The sequence below is a fragment of the Anomaloglossus baeobatrachus genome, chromosome 4 (assembly GCF_048569485.1).
Source record: "Anomaloglossus baeobatrachus isolate aAnoBae1 chromosome 4, aAnoBae1.hap1, whole genome shotgun sequence".
Classification (NCBI taxonomy): Eukaryota; Metazoa; Chordata; class Amphibia; order Anura; family Aromobatidae; genus Anomaloglossus; species Anomaloglossus baeobatrachus.
Window position 1 is genome coordinate 87,540,994 of NC_134356.1, and position 20,778 is coordinate 87,561,771.

Genomic DNA, 20,778 nt, shown 5'->3' on the forward strand with positions numbered 1-20,778 from the left:
TGGTTGTTGAGCCCTGGACGGTGTCCGAAAACACCAGTCCGCTGTAGCTCCCTTGGGTAAACCAGGCTGAGTAGTGTCCCACCGCTGCCACCAATTGTGGAGACACGGGGCTCAGTGGGTGCTCTCGTCCACTAAAACCCGCCGCCTTTAGAAAGACAGAGTGGCTCAGGGCTCATCCCAACTGAACGCCGGCCTCCTTAACCGTGGGCGTAACACTACTCAGACAACACAGGGTGAGGGAACCACAATAATTAGACTTTATTGGATCCCCAAACAATTAACGGCACATAACACATAACCAGCAAAACACACAAATGTAACAGGCAACAGAGTCTCACCCTTCCGCTTGCTCACCAGGGATTTAGAATGTCCATGCCTCAGAGCTTCCAGGGCCGCTTACTCCAATCCAGCAGCACCCCGCTTTCGGCGGGCACCCACCGAGAAAGGAATAGCGCCAGATTTAGGAAGCTGTGTGAGGTCTGTAAAGTCTGTAGCCAGGTGACCGGATTGTCCCAACCTGAGTGTCCTCCTTAGGTAGTCCTGGTATGATGATACAATCCTGGCAGCCGGGGTCGAAATCCCTAGGCTGTGGATATGGTCTCCAACCAGAACCGGAGTCCCTAGATTGAAGCCATAAGATATCCTGATCCTCTAGTCAGCTCCAAAGAGCTTAGACTGGATCCATCAGCATCCATCAACCTTCATCAATCTGGTGGCTTAAAGAAGTCCTCTCTTATAGACACAGCCTTCCACTTGGATACACTGCGTCCTCATCGATTGGTTGGACAAGATTGCTTCTCCCATTGGATGAATCTCAAGCTGCATGGACAATGTTCATTTAAATGATGTGCATAGAAAGACTGAAGCTATCTACATGGAGTCTGCAAGTCACAGACTCAACAATGGCTACTAAGGTAATCACATTAGCAATACACAACTACAATACAATGGTTACTGGAAAAGTCTGGAGAACAATACGTCTGGCTTTCAGTGGCCAACACAATTACATTGAGTCAACAAGAGTCTTGTAAAAACAATGAGGGACTTCTCCCCCATCTATAGACAATCTATCATGCTGTCTGGCTGAATTTTAAGAAACTTTAACCCATGAGAGTCCATGTCGTCACACCCTCGATCTACACCAATTAGAATCAGGCAGTAGGAAACTTGTGGAACTTTGTAAGAATTAACCTTAACAAGTCAAGCTGTGTACTTGCTGAGGTTTCTTTATATGATGCACACACTTAATATTGAATAAAGAGAGATGTTCTAATAGTTTTGTTTACATTTTTTCATCATATCCTTAAAGGGAACCAAACATCAGCATTTTCCTATATAAGATGCAGCCACTGCAGTACTGGCACTATCAGGCACATTGTGTACATACCATTAGGGGGCAGCTCGGATGTTTAGGCTGTGAAATCCAACTTTATAAAGTTTGAAAATTCATACACTTTTTGATTGACGTGTGCACCTCCGCTGATAATGTCCGGGCGGGTTATGCACGTGTATCCCCGCCCCCCCGCAGCCTGTTCCTCCCTCTCACTGGCCGTATGTAAATTTCTAATCTTCAGTTAGACAGTGATGGAGTTAGAGCCTGCATATAGCACTCATCTCCGGCGCCGTGTTTATGAAGCCCACAGTATTATGGTGCATGAGAGGGCGGCGCATGCGCCCTCGCTTCTTCAGATCTGTTGTGACCGCAGGAGCGCGCGCGGTCACAACAGGACTGGAGAACAGCTGATCTTACCGATTAGCTGCAGCAGACGATATCGTAGGAGACATCTGCTAGAGCTAATCGGTAAGATCAGCTGTTCTCCAATCCTGTTGTGACCGCGCACGCTCCCGCGGTCACAGCAGATCTGAATAAGTGAGGGCGCATGCGCCACCCTCTCAGGCACCATAATACTGTGGGCTTCATAAACACGGCTCCGGAGATGAGCGCTATGCGCAGGCGCCAACACCAACGCCATGTAACTGAAGATTAGAAATTTACATACAGCCAGTGAGAGGGAGGAAAATGCAGCGAGGGGGCGGGGATACACGTGCATAACCCGCCCGGACATTAGCAGCGAGGTGCACACATCAATCAAAAAGTGCATGAATTTTCAAACTTTATAAAGTTGAATTTCACAGCCTAAATATCCGAGCTGCCCACTAATGGTATGTACACAATGTGCCCGATAGTGCCAGTACTGGCTGCACCTTTTATAGGAAAATGCTGATGTTTGGTTCCCTTTAAAATTTCTATTAGTTACATAGTTACATAGTTACTTAGGTTGAAAAAAGACCTAGGTCCATCTAGTTCAACCTTCCTCCACCAGTTCTACATTTGGTCACTAAGTCATTTATAACCAACAATGTTGTGTGTAGTAAGGAAATCATCCAGCCCTTTTTTAAAAGCTGTTATAGTATCAGCCATTACTACCTCTTGTGGTAGAGCATTCCACAGTCTGACTGCTCTAACTGTAAAGAACCCTTTCCTATTTAGGAATCGCTTTTCTTCCACTCGCAGTGAGTGCCCCCTGGTCCTTAGTATTGTCTTTGGAAGAAATAAGTCATGTGCCAGTCCTTTATATTGACCACACATGTATTTATACATATAAATGAGATCTCCTCTGAGACGTCTTTTTTCTAAGCTAAACATATCTAACTTTTTCAACCTCTCATCATATGGAATTCCTTCCATTCCTTGTAATGGTCTAGTTGCCCGCCTTTGAACTGCCTCTAACTTCTGAATGTCCTTTTTAAAATGTGGAGCCCAAAACTGGTTCCCATATTCCAGATGTGGCCTTACAAGTGATTTATAGAGGGGTAACAATACATTGGGATCACGGGATCTAATCTCTCTTTTTATACACCCTAAAATCTTGTTTGCTTTAGCAGCTGCTGCCTGACATTGAGTGCTGCTGCTCAGCTTATTTGTAATAAGAATACCCAAGTCCTTCTCCTGTTCTGTAGTCCCAAGTTTACTTCCATTTAATGTATATGCAGCTATAGGATTACTCCGTCCTAGCTGCATTACTTTACATTTATCAACATTAAATCTCATTTGCCAAGTATCTGCCCATTCTGACATCTTATCAGATCTTTTTGTAATATTGTACTATCAAGGTCAGTTTTTAATATCCTACATAGTTTGGTGTCATCAGCAAAGACTGACACTTTACTATCAATCTCATCCACAAGGTCATTAATAAAGAGATTAAAAAGAATCGGTCCTAGCACAGATCCCTGTGGCACTCCACTGCTGACTGCAGCCCATTTAGAGAATGTACCATTTATGACTACTCTTTGTTTCCTATCTCTTAGCCAATTCCTTACCCAGTTGCATATAGTTTCCCCTAGTCCTTGCTTCTGAAGCTTTAATATAAGGCTATTGTGTGGTACAGTATCAAATGCCTTTGCAAAGTCCAAATAAATCATATCAGCTGCATTACCAATATCCAGGTTTGCACTTACCCCCTCATAGAACCCCAACAGGTTGGTTAGACACGACTTATCTTTCATGAATCCATGCTGTTTGTCAGTTATTATATTATTTTCTGCAATATATTTTTGCATGTCATCCCTTAAAATGCCATCAAAAACTTTGCATACTACTGATGTCAGACTTACTGGACGGTAGTTGACTGGATCTACCCTCTTACCTTTCTTAAATATCGGTACCACATCAGCAATCCTCCAATCCTGAGGCACCAACCCTGTTTCAAGCGAGTCTAAAAAAATGAGATACAGTGGTCTGTCGATAATGAAGCTCAATTCCCTCAATATTCGTGGATGAATGCCATTTGGCCCTGGGGATTTGTCAATGTTTAGTTTACTTAGACGTTGGCGTACTTCTTCTTGTGTTAAATTAATTATATCGGGTGGTGACCTTTGATTTTTCTCTTGTTGAATGATGCCTGGTACAGTCAGTTCCTTGGTGAACACAGATGAGAAATGCCTATTTAATATCTCAGTCTTTTGTTTGTCCTCTATAACTAACTTGTTATTATATTTTAAGGGGCCAATACTATCCTTTGTTTTCCTTTTGGCATTAATGTATTTATTAAAAATTTTGGGATTTATTTTAATGGCATTGGCGATTTTTGTTTCAGTAGCTAGTTTTGCTTGTTTGATTTCTTTTTTGCATTTCCTATTGATATCTTTATACTCCTGAAATGCTATTTCTGTATTCTCAGCCTTTAAGATTTTAAACACCCTTTGTTTTTGTTTTATTATACTTTGTACAGTCTTATTTATCCATAGTGGTTTCTTTTTATTCCTGGACATTTTATTACCAGAGGGTATAAGCTTTTTACAGGACTCTAGCAGTATATCCTTAAACTTACCCCATTTATGTTCGGTATCCCCAGTTACCATGACTTTGTCCCAATCTACACCTTTAAGCTCTTCCCTTAATTTGTTGAAATCAGCTTTCCTAAAATTCCAGGTTTTTGCATTTCCCCTTTGAAATGTTCTATTGAATATTACTTTGAAGCTTACCATATTATGATCGCTGGTGCCCAAGTGCTCCCGGATCTATAGGTCTGAAATGGTATCCGGTCTATTTTACGGCCAGTGAGAGGGAGGAAAAGGCAGCGAGGGGGCGGGGATACACGTGCATAACCCGCCCGGACATTAGCAGCGAGGTGCACACATCAATCAAAAAGTGCATGAATTTTCAAACTTTATAAAGTTGAATTTCACAGCCTAAATATCCGAGCTGCCCACTAATGGTATGTACACAATGTGCCCGATAGTGCCAGTACTGGCTGCACCTTTTATAGGAAAATGCTGATGTTTGGTTCCCTTTAAAATTTCTATTAGTTACATAGTTACATAGTTACTTAGGTTGAAAAAAGACCTAGGTCCATCTAGTTCAACCTTCCTCCACCAGTTCTACATTTAGTCACTAAGTCATTTATAACCAACAATGTTGTGTGTAGTGAGGAAATCATCCAGCCCTTTTTTAAAAGCTGTTATAGTATCAGCCATTACTACCTCTTGTGGTAGAGCATTCCACAGTCTGACTGCTCTAACTGTAAAGAACCCTTTCCTATTTAGGAATCGCTTTTCTTCCACTCGCAGTGAGTGCCCCCTGGTCCTTAGTATTGTCTTTGGAAGAAATAAGTCATGTGCCAGTCCTTTATATTGACCACACATGTATTTATACATATAAATGAGATCTCCTCTGAGACGTCTTTTTTCTAAGCTAAACATATCTAACTTTTTCAACCTCTCATCATATGGAATTCCTTCCATTCCTTGTAATGGTCTAGTTGCCCGCCTTTGAACTGCCTCTAACTTCTGAATGTCCTTTTTAAAATGTGGAGCCCAAAACTGGTTCCCATATTCCAGATGTGGCCTTACAAGTGATTTATAGAGGGGTAACAATACATTGGGATCACGGGATCTAATCTCTCTTTTTATACACCCTAAAATCTTGTTTGCTTTAGCAGCTGCTGCCTGACATTGAGTGCTGCTGCTCAGCTTATTTGTAATAAGAATACCCAAGTCCTTCTCCTGTTCTGTAGTCCCAAGTTTACTTCCATTTAATGTATATGCAGCTATAGGATTACTCCGTCCTAGCTGCATTACTTTACATTTATCAACATTAAATCTCATTTGCCAAGTATCTGCCCATTCTGACATCTTATCCAGATCTTTTTGTAATATTGTACTATCAAGGTCAGTTTTTAATATCCTACATAGTTTGGTGTCATCAGCAAAGACTGACACTTTACTATCAATCTCATCCACAAGGTCATTAATAAAGAGATTAAAAAGAATCGGTCCTAGCACAGATCCCTGTGGCACTCCACTGCTGACTGCAGCCCATTTAGAGAATGTACCATTTATGACTACTCTTTGTTTCCTATCTCTTAGCCAATTCCTTACCCAGTTGCATATAGTTTCCCCTAGTCCTTGCTTCTGAAGCTTTAATATAAGGCTATTGTGTGGTACAGTATCAAATGCCTTTGCAAAGTCCAAATAAATCATATCAGCTGCATTACCAATATCCAGGTTTGCACTTACCCCCTCATAGAACCCCAACAGGTTGGTTAGACACGACTTATCTTTCATGAATCCATGCTGTTTGTCAGTTATTATATTATTTTCTGCAATATATTTTTGCATGTCATCCCTTAAAATGCCATCAAAAACTTTGCATACTACTGATGTCAGACTTACTGGACGGTAGTTGACTGGATCTACCCTCTTACCTTTCTTAAATATCGGTACCACATCAGCAATCCTCCAATCCTGAGGCACCAACCCTGTTTCAAGCGAGTCTAAAAAAAATGAGATACAGTGGTCTGTCGATAATGAAGCTCAATTCCCTCAATATTCGTGGATGAATGCCATTTGGCCCTGGGGATTTGTCAATGTTTAGTTTACTTAGACGTTGGCGTACTTCTTCTTGTGTTAAATTAATTATATCGGGTGGTGACCTTTGATTTTTCTCTTGTTGAATGATGCCTGGTACAGTCAGTTCCTTGGTGAACACAGATGAGAAATGCCTATTTAATATCTCAGTCTTTTGTTTGTCCTCTATAACTAACTTGTTATTATATTTTAAGGGGCCAATACTATCCTTTGTTTTCCTTTTGGCATTAATGTATTTATTAAAAATTTTGGGATTTATTTTAATGGCATTGGCGATTTTTGTTTCAGTAGCTAGTTTTGCTTGTTTGATTTCTTTTTTGCATTTCCTATTGATATCTTTATACTCCTGAAATGCTATTTCTGTATTCTCAGCCTTTAAGATTTTAAACACCCTTTGTTTTTGTTTTATTATACTTTGTACAGTCTTATTTATCCATAGTGGTTTCTTTTTATTCCTGGACATTTTATTACCAGAGGGTATAAGCTTTTTACAGGACTCTAGCAGTATATCCTTAAACTTACCCCATGTATGTTCGGTATCCCCAGTTACCATGACTTTGTCCCAATCTACACCTTTAAGCTCTTCCCTTAATTTGTTGAAATCAGCTTTCCTAAAATTCCAGGTTTTTGCATTTCCCCTTTGAAATGTTCTATTGAATATTACTTTGAAGCTTACCATATTATGATCGCTGGTGCCCAAGTGCTCCCGGATCTATAGGTCTGAAATGGTATCCGGTCTATTTTACGGCCAGTGAGAGGGAGGAAAAGGCAGCGAGGGGGCGGGGATACACGTGCATAACCCGCCCGGACATTAGCAGCGAGGTGCACACATCAATCAAAAAGTGCATGAATTTTCAAACTTTATAAAGTTGAATTTCACAGCCTAAATATCCGAGCTGCCCACTAATGGTATGTACACAATGTGCCCGATAGTGCCAGTACTGGCTGCACCTTTTATAGGAAAATGCTGATGTTTGGTTCCCTTTAAAATTTCTATTAGTTACATAGTTACATAGTTACTTAGGTTGAAAAAAGACCTAGGTCCATCTAGTTCAACCTTCCTCCACCAGTTCTACATTTAGTCACTAAGTCATTTATAACCAACAATGTTGTGTGTAGTGAGGAAATCATCCAGCCCTTTTTTAAAAGCTGTTATAGTATCAGCCATTACTACCTCTTGTGGTAGAGCATTCCACAGTCTGACTGCTCTAACTGTAAAGAACCCTTTCCTATTTAGGAATCGCTTTTCTTCCACTCGCAGTGAGTGCCCCCTGGTCCTTAGTATTGTCTTTGGAAGAAATAAGTCATGTGCCAGTCCTTTATATTGACCACACATGTATTTATACATATAAATGAGATCTCCTCTGAGACGTCTTTTTTCTAAGCTAAACATATCTAACTTTTTCAACCTCTCATCATATGGAATTCCTTCCATTCCTTGTAATGGTCTAGTTGCCCGCCTTTGAACTGCCTCTAACTTCTGAATGTCCTTTTTAAAATGTGGAGCCCAAAACTGGTTCCCATATTCCAAATGTGGCCTTACAAGTGATTTATAGAGGGGTAACAATACATTGGGATCACGGGATCTAATCTCTCTTTTTATACACCCTAAAATCTTGTTTGCTTTAGCAGCTGCTGCCTGACATTGAGTGCTGCTGCTCAGCTTATTTGTAATAAGAATACCCAAGTCCTTCTCCTGTTCTGTAGTCCCAAGTTTACTTCCATTTAATGTATATGCAGCTATAGGATTACTCCGTCCTAGCTGCATTACTTTACATTTATCAACATTAAATCTCATTTGCCAAGTATCTGCCCATTCTGACATCTTATCCAGATCTTTTTGTAATATTGTACTATCAAGGTCAGTTTTTAATATCCTACATAGTTTGGTGTCATCAGCAAAGACTGACACTTTACTATCAATCTCATCCACAAGGTCATTAATAAAGAGATTAAAAAGAATCGGTCCTAGCACAGATCCCTGTGGCACTCCACTGCTGACTGCAGCCCATTTAGAGAATGTACCATTTATGACTACTCTTTGTTTCCTATCTCTTAGCCAATTCCTTACCCAGTTGCATATAGTTTCCCCTAGTCCTTGCTTCTGAAGCTTTAATATAAGGCTATTGTGTGGTACAGTATCAAATGCCTTTGCAAAGTCCAAATAAATCATATCAGCTGCATTACCAATATCCAGGTTTGCACTTACCCCCTCATAGAACCCCAACAGGTTGGTTAGACACGACTTATCTTTCATGAATCCATGCTGTTTGTCAGTTATTATATTATTTTCTGCAATATATTTTTGCATGTCATCCCTTAAAATGCCATCAAAAACTTTGCATACTACTGATGTCAGACTTACTGGACGGTAGTTGACTGGATCTACCCTCTTACCTTTCTTAAATATCGGTACCACATCAGCAATCCTCCAATCCTGAGGCACCAACCCTGTTTCAAGCGAGTCTAAAAAAATGAGATACAGTGGTCTGTCGATAATGAAGCTCAATTCCCTCAATATTCGTGGATGAATGCCATTTGGCCCTGGGGATTTGTCAATGTTTAGTTTACTTAGACGTTGGCGTACTTCTTCTTGTGTTAAATTAATTATATCGGGTGGTGACCTTTGATTTTTCTCTTGTTGAATGATGCCTGGTACAGTCAGTTCCTTGGTGAACACAGATGAGAAATGCCTATTTAATATCTCAGTCTTTTGTTTGTCCTCTATAACTAACTTGTTATTATATTTTAAGGGGCCAATACTATCCTTTGTTTTCCTTTTGGCATTAATGTATTTATTAAAAATTTTGGGATTTATTTTAATGGCATTGGCGATTTTTGTTTCAGTAGCTAGTTTTGCTTGTTTGATTTCTTTTTTGCATTTCCTATTGATATCTTTATACTCCTGAAATGCTATTTCTGTATTCTCAGCCTTTAAGATTTTAAACACCCTTTGTTTTTGTTTTATTATACTTTGTACAGTCTTATTTATCCATAGTGGTTTCTTTTTATTCCTGGACATTTTATTACCAGAGGGTATAAGCTTTTTACAGGACTCTAGCAGTATATCCTTAAACTTACCCCATTTATGTTCGGTATCCCCAGTTACCATGACTTTGTCCCAATCTACACCTTTAAGCTCTTCCCTTAATTTGTTGAAATCAGCTTTCCTAAAATTCCAGGTTTTTGCATTTCCCCTTTGAAATGTTCTATTGAATATTACTTTGAAGCTTACCATATTATGATCGCTGGTGCCCAAGTGCTCCCGGATCTATAGGTCTGAAATGGTATCCGGTCTATTTTACGGCCAGTGAGAGGGAGGAAAAGGCAGCGAGGGGGCGGGGATACACGTGCATAACCCGCCCGGACATTAGCAGCGAGGTGCACACATCAATCAAAAAGTGCATGAATTTTCAAACTTTATAAAGTTGAATTTCACAGCCTAAATATCCGAGCTGCCCACTAATGGTATGTACACAATGTGCCCGATAGTGCCAGTACTGGCTGCACCTTTTATAGGAAAATGCTGATGTTTGGTTCCCTTTAAAATTTCTATTAGTTACATAGTTACATAGTTACTTAGGTTGAAAAAAGACCTAGGTCCATCTAGTTCAACCTTCCTCCACCAGTTCTACATTTGGTCACTAAGTCATTTATAACCAACAATGTTGTGTGTAGTGAGGAAATCATCCAGCCCTTTTTTAAAAGCTGTTATAGTATCAGCCATTACTACCTCTTGTGGTAGAGCATTCCACAGTCTGACTGCTCTAACTGTAAAGAACCCTTTCCTATTTAGGAATCGCTTTTCTTCCACTCGCAGTGAGTGCCCCCTGGTCCTTAGTATTGTCTTTGGAAGAAATAAGTCATGTGCCAGTCCTTTATATTGACCACACATGTATTTATACATATAAATGAGATCTCCTCTGAGACGTCTTTTTTCTAAGCTAAACATATCTAACTTTTTCAACCTCTCATCATATGGAATTCCTTCCATTCCTTGTAATGGTCTAGTTGCCCGCCTTTGAACTGCCTCTAACTTCTGAATGTCCTTTTTAAAATGTGGAGCCCAAAACTGGTTCCCATATTCCAGATGTGGCCTTACAAGTGATTTATAGAGGGGTAACAATACATTGGGATCACGGGATCTAATCTCTCTTTTTATACACCCTAAAATCTTGTTTGCTTTAGCAGCTGCTGCCTGACATTGAGTGCTGCTGCTCAGCTTATTTGTAATAAGAATACCCAAGTCCTTCTCCTGTTCTGTAGTCCCAAGTTTACTTCCATTTAATGTATATGCAGCTATAGGATTACTCCGTCCTAGCTGCATTACTTTACATTTATCAACATTAAATCTCATTTGCCAAGTATCTGCCCATTCTGACATCTTATCCAGATCTTTTTGTAATATTGTACTATCAAGGTCAGTTTTTAATATCCTACATAGTTTGGTGTCATCAGCAAAGACTGACACTTTACTATCAATCTCATCCACAAGGTCATTAATAAAGAGATTAAAAAGAATCGGTCCTAGCACAGATCCCTGTGGCACTCCACTGCTGACTGCAGCCCATTTAGAGAATGTACCATTTATGACTACTCTTTGTTTCCTATCTCTTAGCCAATTCCTTACCCAGTTGCATATAGTTTCCCCTAGTCCTTGCTTCTGAAGCTTTAATATAAGGCTATTGTGTGGTACAGTATCAAATGCCTTTGCAAAGTCCAAATAAATCATATCAGCTGCATTACCAATATCCAGGTTTGCACTTACCCCCTCATAGAACCCCAACAGGTTGGTTAGACACGACTTATCTTTCATGAATCCATGCTGTTTGTCAGTTATTATATTATTTTCTGCAATATATTTTTGCATGTCATCCCTTAAAATGCCATCAAAAACTTTGCATACTACTGATGTCAGACTTACTGGATGGTAGTTGACTGGATCTACCCTCTTACCTTTCTTAAATATCGGTACCACATCAGCAATCCTCCAATCCTGAGGCACCAACCCTGTTTCAAGCGAGTCTAAAAAAATGAGATACAGTGGTCTGTCGATAATGAAGCTCAATTCCCTCAATATTCGTGGATGAATGCCATTTGGCCCTGGGGATTTGTCAATGTTTAGTTTACTTAGACGTTGGCGTACTTCTTCTTGTGTTAAATTAATTATATCGGGTGGTGACCTTTGATTTTTCTCTTGTTGAATGATGCCTGGTACAGTCAGTTCCTTGGTGAACACAGATGAGAAATGCCTATTTAATATCTCAGTCTTTTGTTTGTCCTCTATAACTAACTTGTTATTATATTTTAAGGGGCCAATACTATCCTTTGTTTTCCTTTTGGCATTAATGTATTTATTAAAAATTTTGGGATTTATTTTAATGGCATTGGCGATTTTTGTTTCAGTAGCTAGTTTTGCTTGTTTGATTTCTTTTTTGCATTTCCTATTGATATCTTTATACTCCTGAAATGCTATTTCTGTATTCTCAGCCTTTAAGATTTTAAACACCCTTTGTTTTTGTTTTATTATACTTTGTACAGTCTTATTTATCCATAGTGGTTTCTTTTTATTCCTGGACATTTTATTACCAGAGGGTATAAGCTTTTTACAGGACTCTAGCAGTATATCCTTAAACTTACCCCATTTATGTTCGGTATCCCCAGTTACCATGACTTTGTCCCAATCTACACCTTTAAGCTCTTCCCTTAATTTGTTGAAATCAGCTTTCCTAAAATTCCAGGTTTTTGCATTTCCCCTTTGAAATGTTCTATTGAATATTACTTTGAAGCTTACCATATTATGATCGCTGGTGCCCAAGTGCTCCCGGATCTATAGGTCTGAAATGGTATCCGGTCTATTTTACGGCCAGTGAGAGGGAGGAAAAGGCAGCGAGGGGGCGGGGATACACGTGCATAACCCGCCCGGACATTAGCAGCGAGGTGCACACATCAATCAAAAAGTGCATGAATTTTCAAACTTTATAAAGTTGAATTTCACAGCCTAAATATCCGAGCTGCCCACTAATGGTATGTACACAATGTGCCCGATAGTGCCAGTACTGGCTGCACCTTTTATAGGAAAATGCTGATGTTTGGTTCCCTTTAAAATTTCTATTAGTTACATAGTTACATAGTTACTTAGGTTGAAAAAAGACCTAGGTCCATCTAGTTCAACCTTCCTCCACCAGTTCTACATTTGGTCACTAAGTCATTTATAACCAACAATGTTGTGTGTAGTGAGGAAATCATCCAGCCCTTTTTTAAAAGCTGTTATAGTATCAGCCATTACTACCTCTTGTGGTAGAGCATTCCACAGTCTGACTGCTCTAACTGTAAAGAACCCTTTCCTATTTAGGAATCGCTTTTCTTCCACTCGCAGTGAGTGCCCCCTGGTCCTTAGTATTGTCTTTGGAAGAAATAAGTCATGTGCCAGTCCTTTATATTGACCACACATGTATTTATACATATAAATGAGATCTCCTCTGAGACGTCTTTTTTCTAAGCTAAACATATCTAACTTTTTCAACCTCTCATCATATGGAATTCCTTCCATTCCTTGTAATGGTCTAGTTGCCCGCCTTTGAACTGCCTCTAACTTCTGAATGTCCTTTTTAAAATGTGAAGCCCAAAACTGGTTCCCATATTCCAGATGTGGCCTTACAAGTGATTTATAGAGGGTTAACAATACATTGGGATCACGGGATCTAATCTCTCTTTTTATACACCCTAAAATCTTGTTTGCTTTAGCAGCTGCTGCCTGACATTGAGTGCTGCTGCTCAGCTTATTTGTAATAAGAATACCCAAGTCCTTCTCCTGTTCTGTAGTCCCAAGTTTACTTCCATTTAATGTATATGCAGCTATAGGATTACTCCGTCCTAGCTGCATTACTTTACATTTATCAACATTAAATCTCATTTGCCAAGTATCTGCCCATTCTGACATCTTATCCAGATCTTTTTGTAATATTGTACTATCAAGGTCAGTTTTTAATATCCTACATAGTTTGGTGTCATCAGCAAAGACTGACACTTTACTATCAATCTCATCCACAAGGTCATTAATAAAGAGATTAAAAAGAATCGGTCCTAGCACAGATCCCTGCGGCACCCCACTGCTGACTGCAGCCCATTTAGAGACTGTACCATTTATGACTACTCTTTGTTTCCTATCTCTTAGCCAATTCCTTACCCAGTTGCATATAGTTTCCCCTAGTCCTTGCTTCTGAAGCTTTAATATAAGGCTATTGTGTGGTACAGTATCAAATGCCTTTGCAAAGTCCAAATAAATCATATCAGCTGCATTACCAATATCCAGGTTTGCACTTACCCCCTCATAGAACCCCAACAGGTTGGTTAGACACGACTTATCTTTCATGAATCCATGCTGTTTGTCAGTTATTATATTATTTTCTGCAATATATTTTTGCATGTCATCCCTTAAAATGCCATCAAAAACTTTGCATACTACTGATGTCAGACTTACTGGACGGTAGTTGACTGGATCTACCCTCTTACCTTTCTTAAATATCGGTACCACATCAGCAATCCTCCAATCCTGAGGCACCAACCCTGTTTCAAGCGAGTCTAAAAAAATGAGATACAGTGGTCTGTCGATAATGAAGCTCAATTCCCTCAATATTCGTGGATGAATGCCATTTGGCCCTGGGGATTTGTCAATGTTTAGTTTACTTAGACGTTGGCGTACTTCTTCTTGTGTTAAATTAATTATATCGGGTGGTGACCTTTGATTTTTCTCTTGTTGAATGATGCCTGGTACAGTCAGTTCCTTGGTGAACACAGATGAGAAATGCCTATTTAATATCTCAGTCTTTTGTTTGTCCTCTATAACTAACTTGTTATTATATTTTAAGGGGCCAATACTATCCTTTGTTTTCCTTTTGGCATTAATGTATTTATTAAAAACTTTGGGATTTATTTTAATGGCATTGGCGATTTTTGTTTCAGTAGCTAGTTTTGCTTGTTTGATTTCTTTTTTGCATTTCCTATTGATATCTTTATACTCCTGAAATGCTATTTCTGTATTCTCAGCCTTTAAGATTTTAAACACCCTTTGTTTTTGTTTTATTATACTTTGTACAGTCTTATTTATCCATAGTGGTTTCTTTTTATTCCTGGACATTTTATTACCAGAGGGTATAAGCTTTTTACAGGACTCTAGCAGTATATCCTTAAACTTACCCCATTTATGTTCGGTATCCCCAGTTACCATGACTTTGTCCCAATCTACACCTTTAAGCTCTTCCCTTAATTTGTTGAAATCAGCTTTCCTAAAATTCCAGGTTTTTGCATTTCCCCTTTGAAATGTTCTATTGAATATTACTTTGAAGCTTACCATATTATGATCGCTGGTGCCCAAGTGCTCCCGGATCTATAGGTCTGAAATGGTATCCGGTCTATTTTACAGGACCAGGGACCAGATCTAGCAAATTATCTCCCCTGGTCTGGTCATCTACCATCTGAGAGAGGAAATTGTCTTGAATGGTAGATAAGAATTTACAGCTTTTAGCAGAACCAGAAGATTCTATGTCCCACTGAATGTCTGGATAGTTGAAATCTCCCATAATAAGAACCCGATTATTATTATTAGCTGCCTTTTCAATTTGTTCGAGCATTTCACCCTCTATTTGTTCAGGTATGTTAGGAGGCTTATAGCAAACTCCAATTAGCATTTTTCCATTATTCCCATCCCCATGTACATTTACCTATACTGACTTTACATTGTTGCAGTTCCCCCCAATGTCATCATTCAACACAGGTTTTAGATTAGATTTGATAAATATACACACCCCACCACCTTTTTTATCTTTCCTGTCCTTCCTAAATGTAGTATAACCCTGTATGTTTGTCACCCAGTCATGGCTTTCATCCAGCCAGGTTTCCGTAATGCCCACCACATCTAATCCATGGTTGACATAAGAGTCTCTAATTCATTCATTTTGTTTGCAAGACTTCTTGCATTTGCCAGTAGACATTTAATACTATTAACACCTTTATTACTCCTAGCCTCCCTACGTTCCTTGCATGTCGCATCCCCCCCTAATCCTTCATTGACCCTTACCATCTCACTGTCTCTATCTGCTCTATCTATCCCCTTATTTGCTCCACTACCCTCCCTCCCTCCAGATCCTAGTTTAAAAGCTCCCCCATCCGTCTAACCATTTTCTCCCCCAGCACAGCTGCACCTTCCCCATTGAGGTGCAGACCGTCCCTACCGTAGAGCCTATAGCCAACTGAGAAGTCAGCCCAGTTCTCCATGAACCCGATCCCTTCCTTCCTGCACCAATTTCTAAGCCACGTATTTATCTCCCTAAGCTCCCGCTGTCTTTCTAGTGACGCTCGTGGCACCGGTAGTATTTCTGAAAACACCACCTTGGAGGCCTTGGACTTCAGCTTCTCTCATAGTTCCCTGTAATCATTTTTAAGCACCTTCCACCTGCCTCTAACTTTGTCATTAGTACCAAAGTGCACCATGACCGCTGGGTTTTCCCCAGCCCCACCCAGCAATCTGTCTATCCGATCCGCAATATGCCGAACCCCAGCACCCGGCAGACAACACACTGTTCGGCATTCACGGTCTCGTCGACAGATGACGCTGTCTGTCTGCCTAATTATAGAGTCCCCTACCACCAACATCTGTCTGGGCTTTGCTGCACTCCTATTTCCCTCCTTCCTACAGCAGTCATTCTCCTGGTTGCTAGGAGCAACGTCCTGCTGTAGTGACCCTAGTCCTGGCCCTTCATTCCTAATATCAGCCAAACAGGCATATTTACTAGGTTGTGCCAGGTCAGGACTAGGCTCCCTGACTCTTTTGCCCCTACCTCTTCTTCTAACTGTTACCCAGCTACCTACCTCTGGGTCCTGATCTTCCCCACCTCCACCCTCCTCCATATCACTGGCCCCAGCCAGAGAAAGCTCAGTGAACTCTAAACTCCTCTCCAGGTTTGCAATGCCCCTGAGTGTTGCAAGCTGCTTATTTAGATCAGTTACCTTGGCTTCCAAATACGCAACATGCTTGCATCGAGTGCAGACATATTCACCCTCGAACGGCTGCTCAAGGCATGCATACATCTGACAAGATACACACCTGGTAGCATTGTCCATGGAGCTGCTATTAAATGGGGATAGACAGTAAAGTTGAAAAACAATGCAAAGAAAATAATGAGAAACGTATAAGGATAAATTCAAACTATGTTCTTGTGTCAAACTATGTTATTGTGTTTAAACTATGAAGCACTTATCTGTAACCCGCACTTTGCTGTAGACCTCGCATGCTCAGCACCTCGCTTGCTCTGGCTGGTTTATATAGTTCTACAAGGACTTCCAGAAGCTGCTAGAAGCTTCTAGAAACACGTGTGACTAAGGCGGGCTTTGCACATTGCGACATCGCAAGCCGATGCTGCGATGTCGCGCGTGATAGTCCCGCCCCCGTCACAGGTACGATATCTTGTGATAGCTGGCGTAGCGAAAATTATCGCTACGCCAGCTTCACATGCACTCACCTGCCCTGTGACCGTCGCTCTGGCCGGCGACCCGCCTCCTTCCTAAGGGGGCGGGTCGTTCGGCGTCATAGCGACGTCACACGGCAGGCGGCCAATAGCGGCGGAGGGGCGAAGATGAGCAGGATGTAAACATCCCGCCCACCTCCGTCCTTCCGCATAGCCGCCGGCGGCAGGTAAGGAGATGTTCCTCGCTCCTGCGGCTTCATACACAGCGATGTGTGCTGCCGCAGGAACAAGGAACAACATCGTACCTGTCACGGCACCGGCATTATGGAAATGTCGGTGAATGCAACGATGATACGATAATGACGTTTTTGCGCTCGTTCATCGTATCATCTAGCATTTACACAGTACGATGTCGAAAGTGACGCCGGATGTGTGTCACTTTCGATTTGACCCCACCGACATCACACGTGCGATGTCGCAACGTGCAAAGCCGCCCTAATACTACTGATTAAATCACAAGACAAACTTTTTTTTTCCCTTTCTCACAGAATCAAACAGACACACAATTCCCTAATGAAATTAAACAATTACAGTTATCACAACTATGTTATTGTGTTTAAACTATGAAGCACTTATCTGTAACCCGCACTTTGCTTTAGACCTTGCACGCTCATACTCTAATTTCAGTAATTCCACAATTTTTAATTCTTGGTGTTGCAAATGCAATGTTTAGGACTGTATATGACATTAATGTATCACATTTTTTCTCTTTATCCCTTGAATTACTCGGGCAATTAGCTTAGAGATAAAACCAACATTGTCTAATAGCAGGACAATATCAGTCAGGTAAAGAAAAGGGATTAATTTCCTCTTATAGAAATTCTCCACAAATGAAATGTTTCACATGACCTGTTTACTTAAGGAACAGAAAACTATCCTTTGTTTTTACTTGACCTGGTTTAGTCATAAGAGAAGTATCTATCAAGTGTCAGTAAAGCGACACCAACAGTAAACAATGCTTCCTGCGTCACTGTTTGTTTTTCTGATGCCTATTTTGCCAGACAAGATAAATGATTTCCTTTTACAAAAGTGAATTTATAATGAATTTGTTTATATGAGAGAGAAATGTTATAATATGGAATAGAAACAGGTTTCATCAAGCTTCAGTATTGTAAAAAAGACCTACAAATACATTCTCATAACTAGGGATGAGCCAACACGAACATCAAAGTTCGGGTTCGTACCAGACAGTGGGTGTTCGGGACTCAGACTCAAACACAGACTTTAAAAAAAAAGTAACTTTCTGAGTTCGGAGCTCAGGTGCTCTTCATTTGTTGAAAGGCTGTAGCGCAGCCAATCAATAAGCTTTATTACATGGGCAAGATGCCTGTATGCTGCTGTGAAAAAAAAAATGACGTGGGTTCCCACCTACTTTGATAACCGGAGGAAGTAAAGCAAACAGCAGAGGCTGCAGCCCTCAGCTGTCTGCTTTACTTTGGCTGGTTATCAAAAATAGAGGCGATCCCATGGCATTTTTAAATTATTTATTTAAATGATTTAAAAAAATAGCATGGGGTCCCCCTATTTTTGATAACCATCCAAGGTAAAGCATACAGCTGGGGGCTGGTATTATCATGCTGGGAAGGGCCATGGTAATTTGATTAATTTGATTAATTAAATACAGCAATTTTGGCTCTTTTCCCAGCTCTTTCTGATTGCTCTGGTGTGTAGCAATTGGGTAATACTTATAGGGTTGATGCTAGCTGTGAATTTACAGCTGGCATCAAGCCCAGGGGCTAGTAATGGATAGGCTTCTATTAGACACCCTAATTACTAACCCAGCAAGTGTAGAGTTAAAGAACACACACATAGGAAAAAAAATAGTTTAGATAAAGACTTCCCACACTCCCTCATTTACCAATTTATTAAATAAAAAGAAATCCTCAAAGTTACATAGGAACTTGAAGTATTTCTTTAAATTAATAAATTGGTGAAGGAGGGAGTGTGGGGGAGTCTTTAGTCAAATAAATAAACTAGGTAAGTTAGGGTTAGCGGCTTCTTAGGTGCTGAAAATACACACCCCTTTACAGTGCCAGAATCAATGAGGTTTCTGAAATCCCAGGCACATGCTTCGGGTTTTTTTTTTACGGATTTTGAGCTATGAAGCGTTCATGGCAGTAAGATACATGTCAGGTCTTTAAGCATATTTACAATGCCTTTCAACCATTCAAATCATTAGGTGATGAAATGCAAGTAAAAATGAACAGAAAAATGCCACAAAAACTTGCGTATTGTATTTTTTCCAGCCACCATCCTGCTCTTTAGTGCAGAAAAAATGCTGCAATTACGCAATATGTAAACATACTGTACCTTTAGGCATTCTCCTAGTCTCCTGCCATAGCGTTTCATTTCATTCAAATGTTGATGGATAGTTCTCGCTGACACTGATACACCCTGAGCCTGTATGACAGCTTGAATTTCTTTAAAACTTTATTGGGGCATCTGAGCCACCATCCAGACTATCCTACATTGCAACTGTTCATCAATTTTTTTCTGCCATCCACCTCAAGGGTGATTAGCTATAATGCCATGGGTTGTAAACTTCTTGATTAAGTTACACACCATGGACAAAGGAACATGTATGTTACAACTGAACCCTAACGCTCTCACAGGGATGGACAAACCATGGGAGATGTAAGACCAGAAATGTATAGGTCCCAAAACAGGCTAGTACATTCCCTATACCTGACCCTGATTTGTCCCTGCCTGACAGCAGAGGTTGGAACCCTAAGATCACGTAATGATACCCCCATTCATCGATGGCTGACCCTCAGTGTCCTTAACTGCCCCCAAGCTATAAACCAAGTATAACACAAAAACAACAAGAAACATAAATGAAGTGCGCATAACCAGATGGTGAAACACAGTGCTAGGAACGTGCGAAGACATTGTAAATGAATGAAACCAAATAGAATAACAGAAAACATGGAAACCCAAACTTAAAGGAAACAAAATAGGAGATAACTGGAAAGGTATTCACAGAAACAAACTGCAGGGAATACAATAGCAATAACAATGTATGGGTATGAAAACCTTAACCAAGGAACTTGGACTCCAGAAAACCATCCTTCCAGAAATATAGCCAGCACTGAGGCATGTGAGTAGTAAATATAAATAGCCCCTCCTAAAATGTTATTGGGCAAACAAAACGATAAGGTGCACAAAACTGAATAATAGTGAGGCAGTAAGGCAAAGTATAAGAAAGAAAAACAAGAGATCCTTCAGCAGGTGGACCAACACAAACCAGGGATCACCAGTTTGAACCCTAAAGTGAAGCCATGACAACCATGATCTCTGGAAAGGATTTGCAACCTTGAGATTGTTGATATTTTTATAAAATTTTGTTTCTCAAGTCCTCAGACAGTTCTCCTCTCCTCTTTCTGTTATCTGTGCATAGTATGGCACATACAAGTACATAATACAAATAATGAGTCAACTTCACCCTTTTTATCCGGTTTCAGGTGTGATTTTCATATTGCCCACACCTGTTTTTGCCACAGATGAGTTTGAATGAGCATCACATGTTTGAACAAAGTGGTTTACCCACAAGTTTGGAAAGGTGCTAAAAATATTCTCAGGTCCATTTTGGGTTTTTCGTGAGAAATATGAATATGTATGTTCAATTTTGGCTTTTTTTTTTGCTTTTTTGTACTGTTCCAATACACACAAAAGAAATAAACTTGCATAACAAAACATGTAACTATAATAATTTTCTCAGAGAAATGCTTTATTTTCTGAGACAATTTCAAAGGTGCCAAAACCTTCGGCCATGACTGTATATTGGTCCTCAAATGCGCTGTAGATACAAAATGGTTAGATATTTTTAATATACAATTACACTAAATGTAAAGTTGTTTTATATTTTATTTTGATTGCCTCC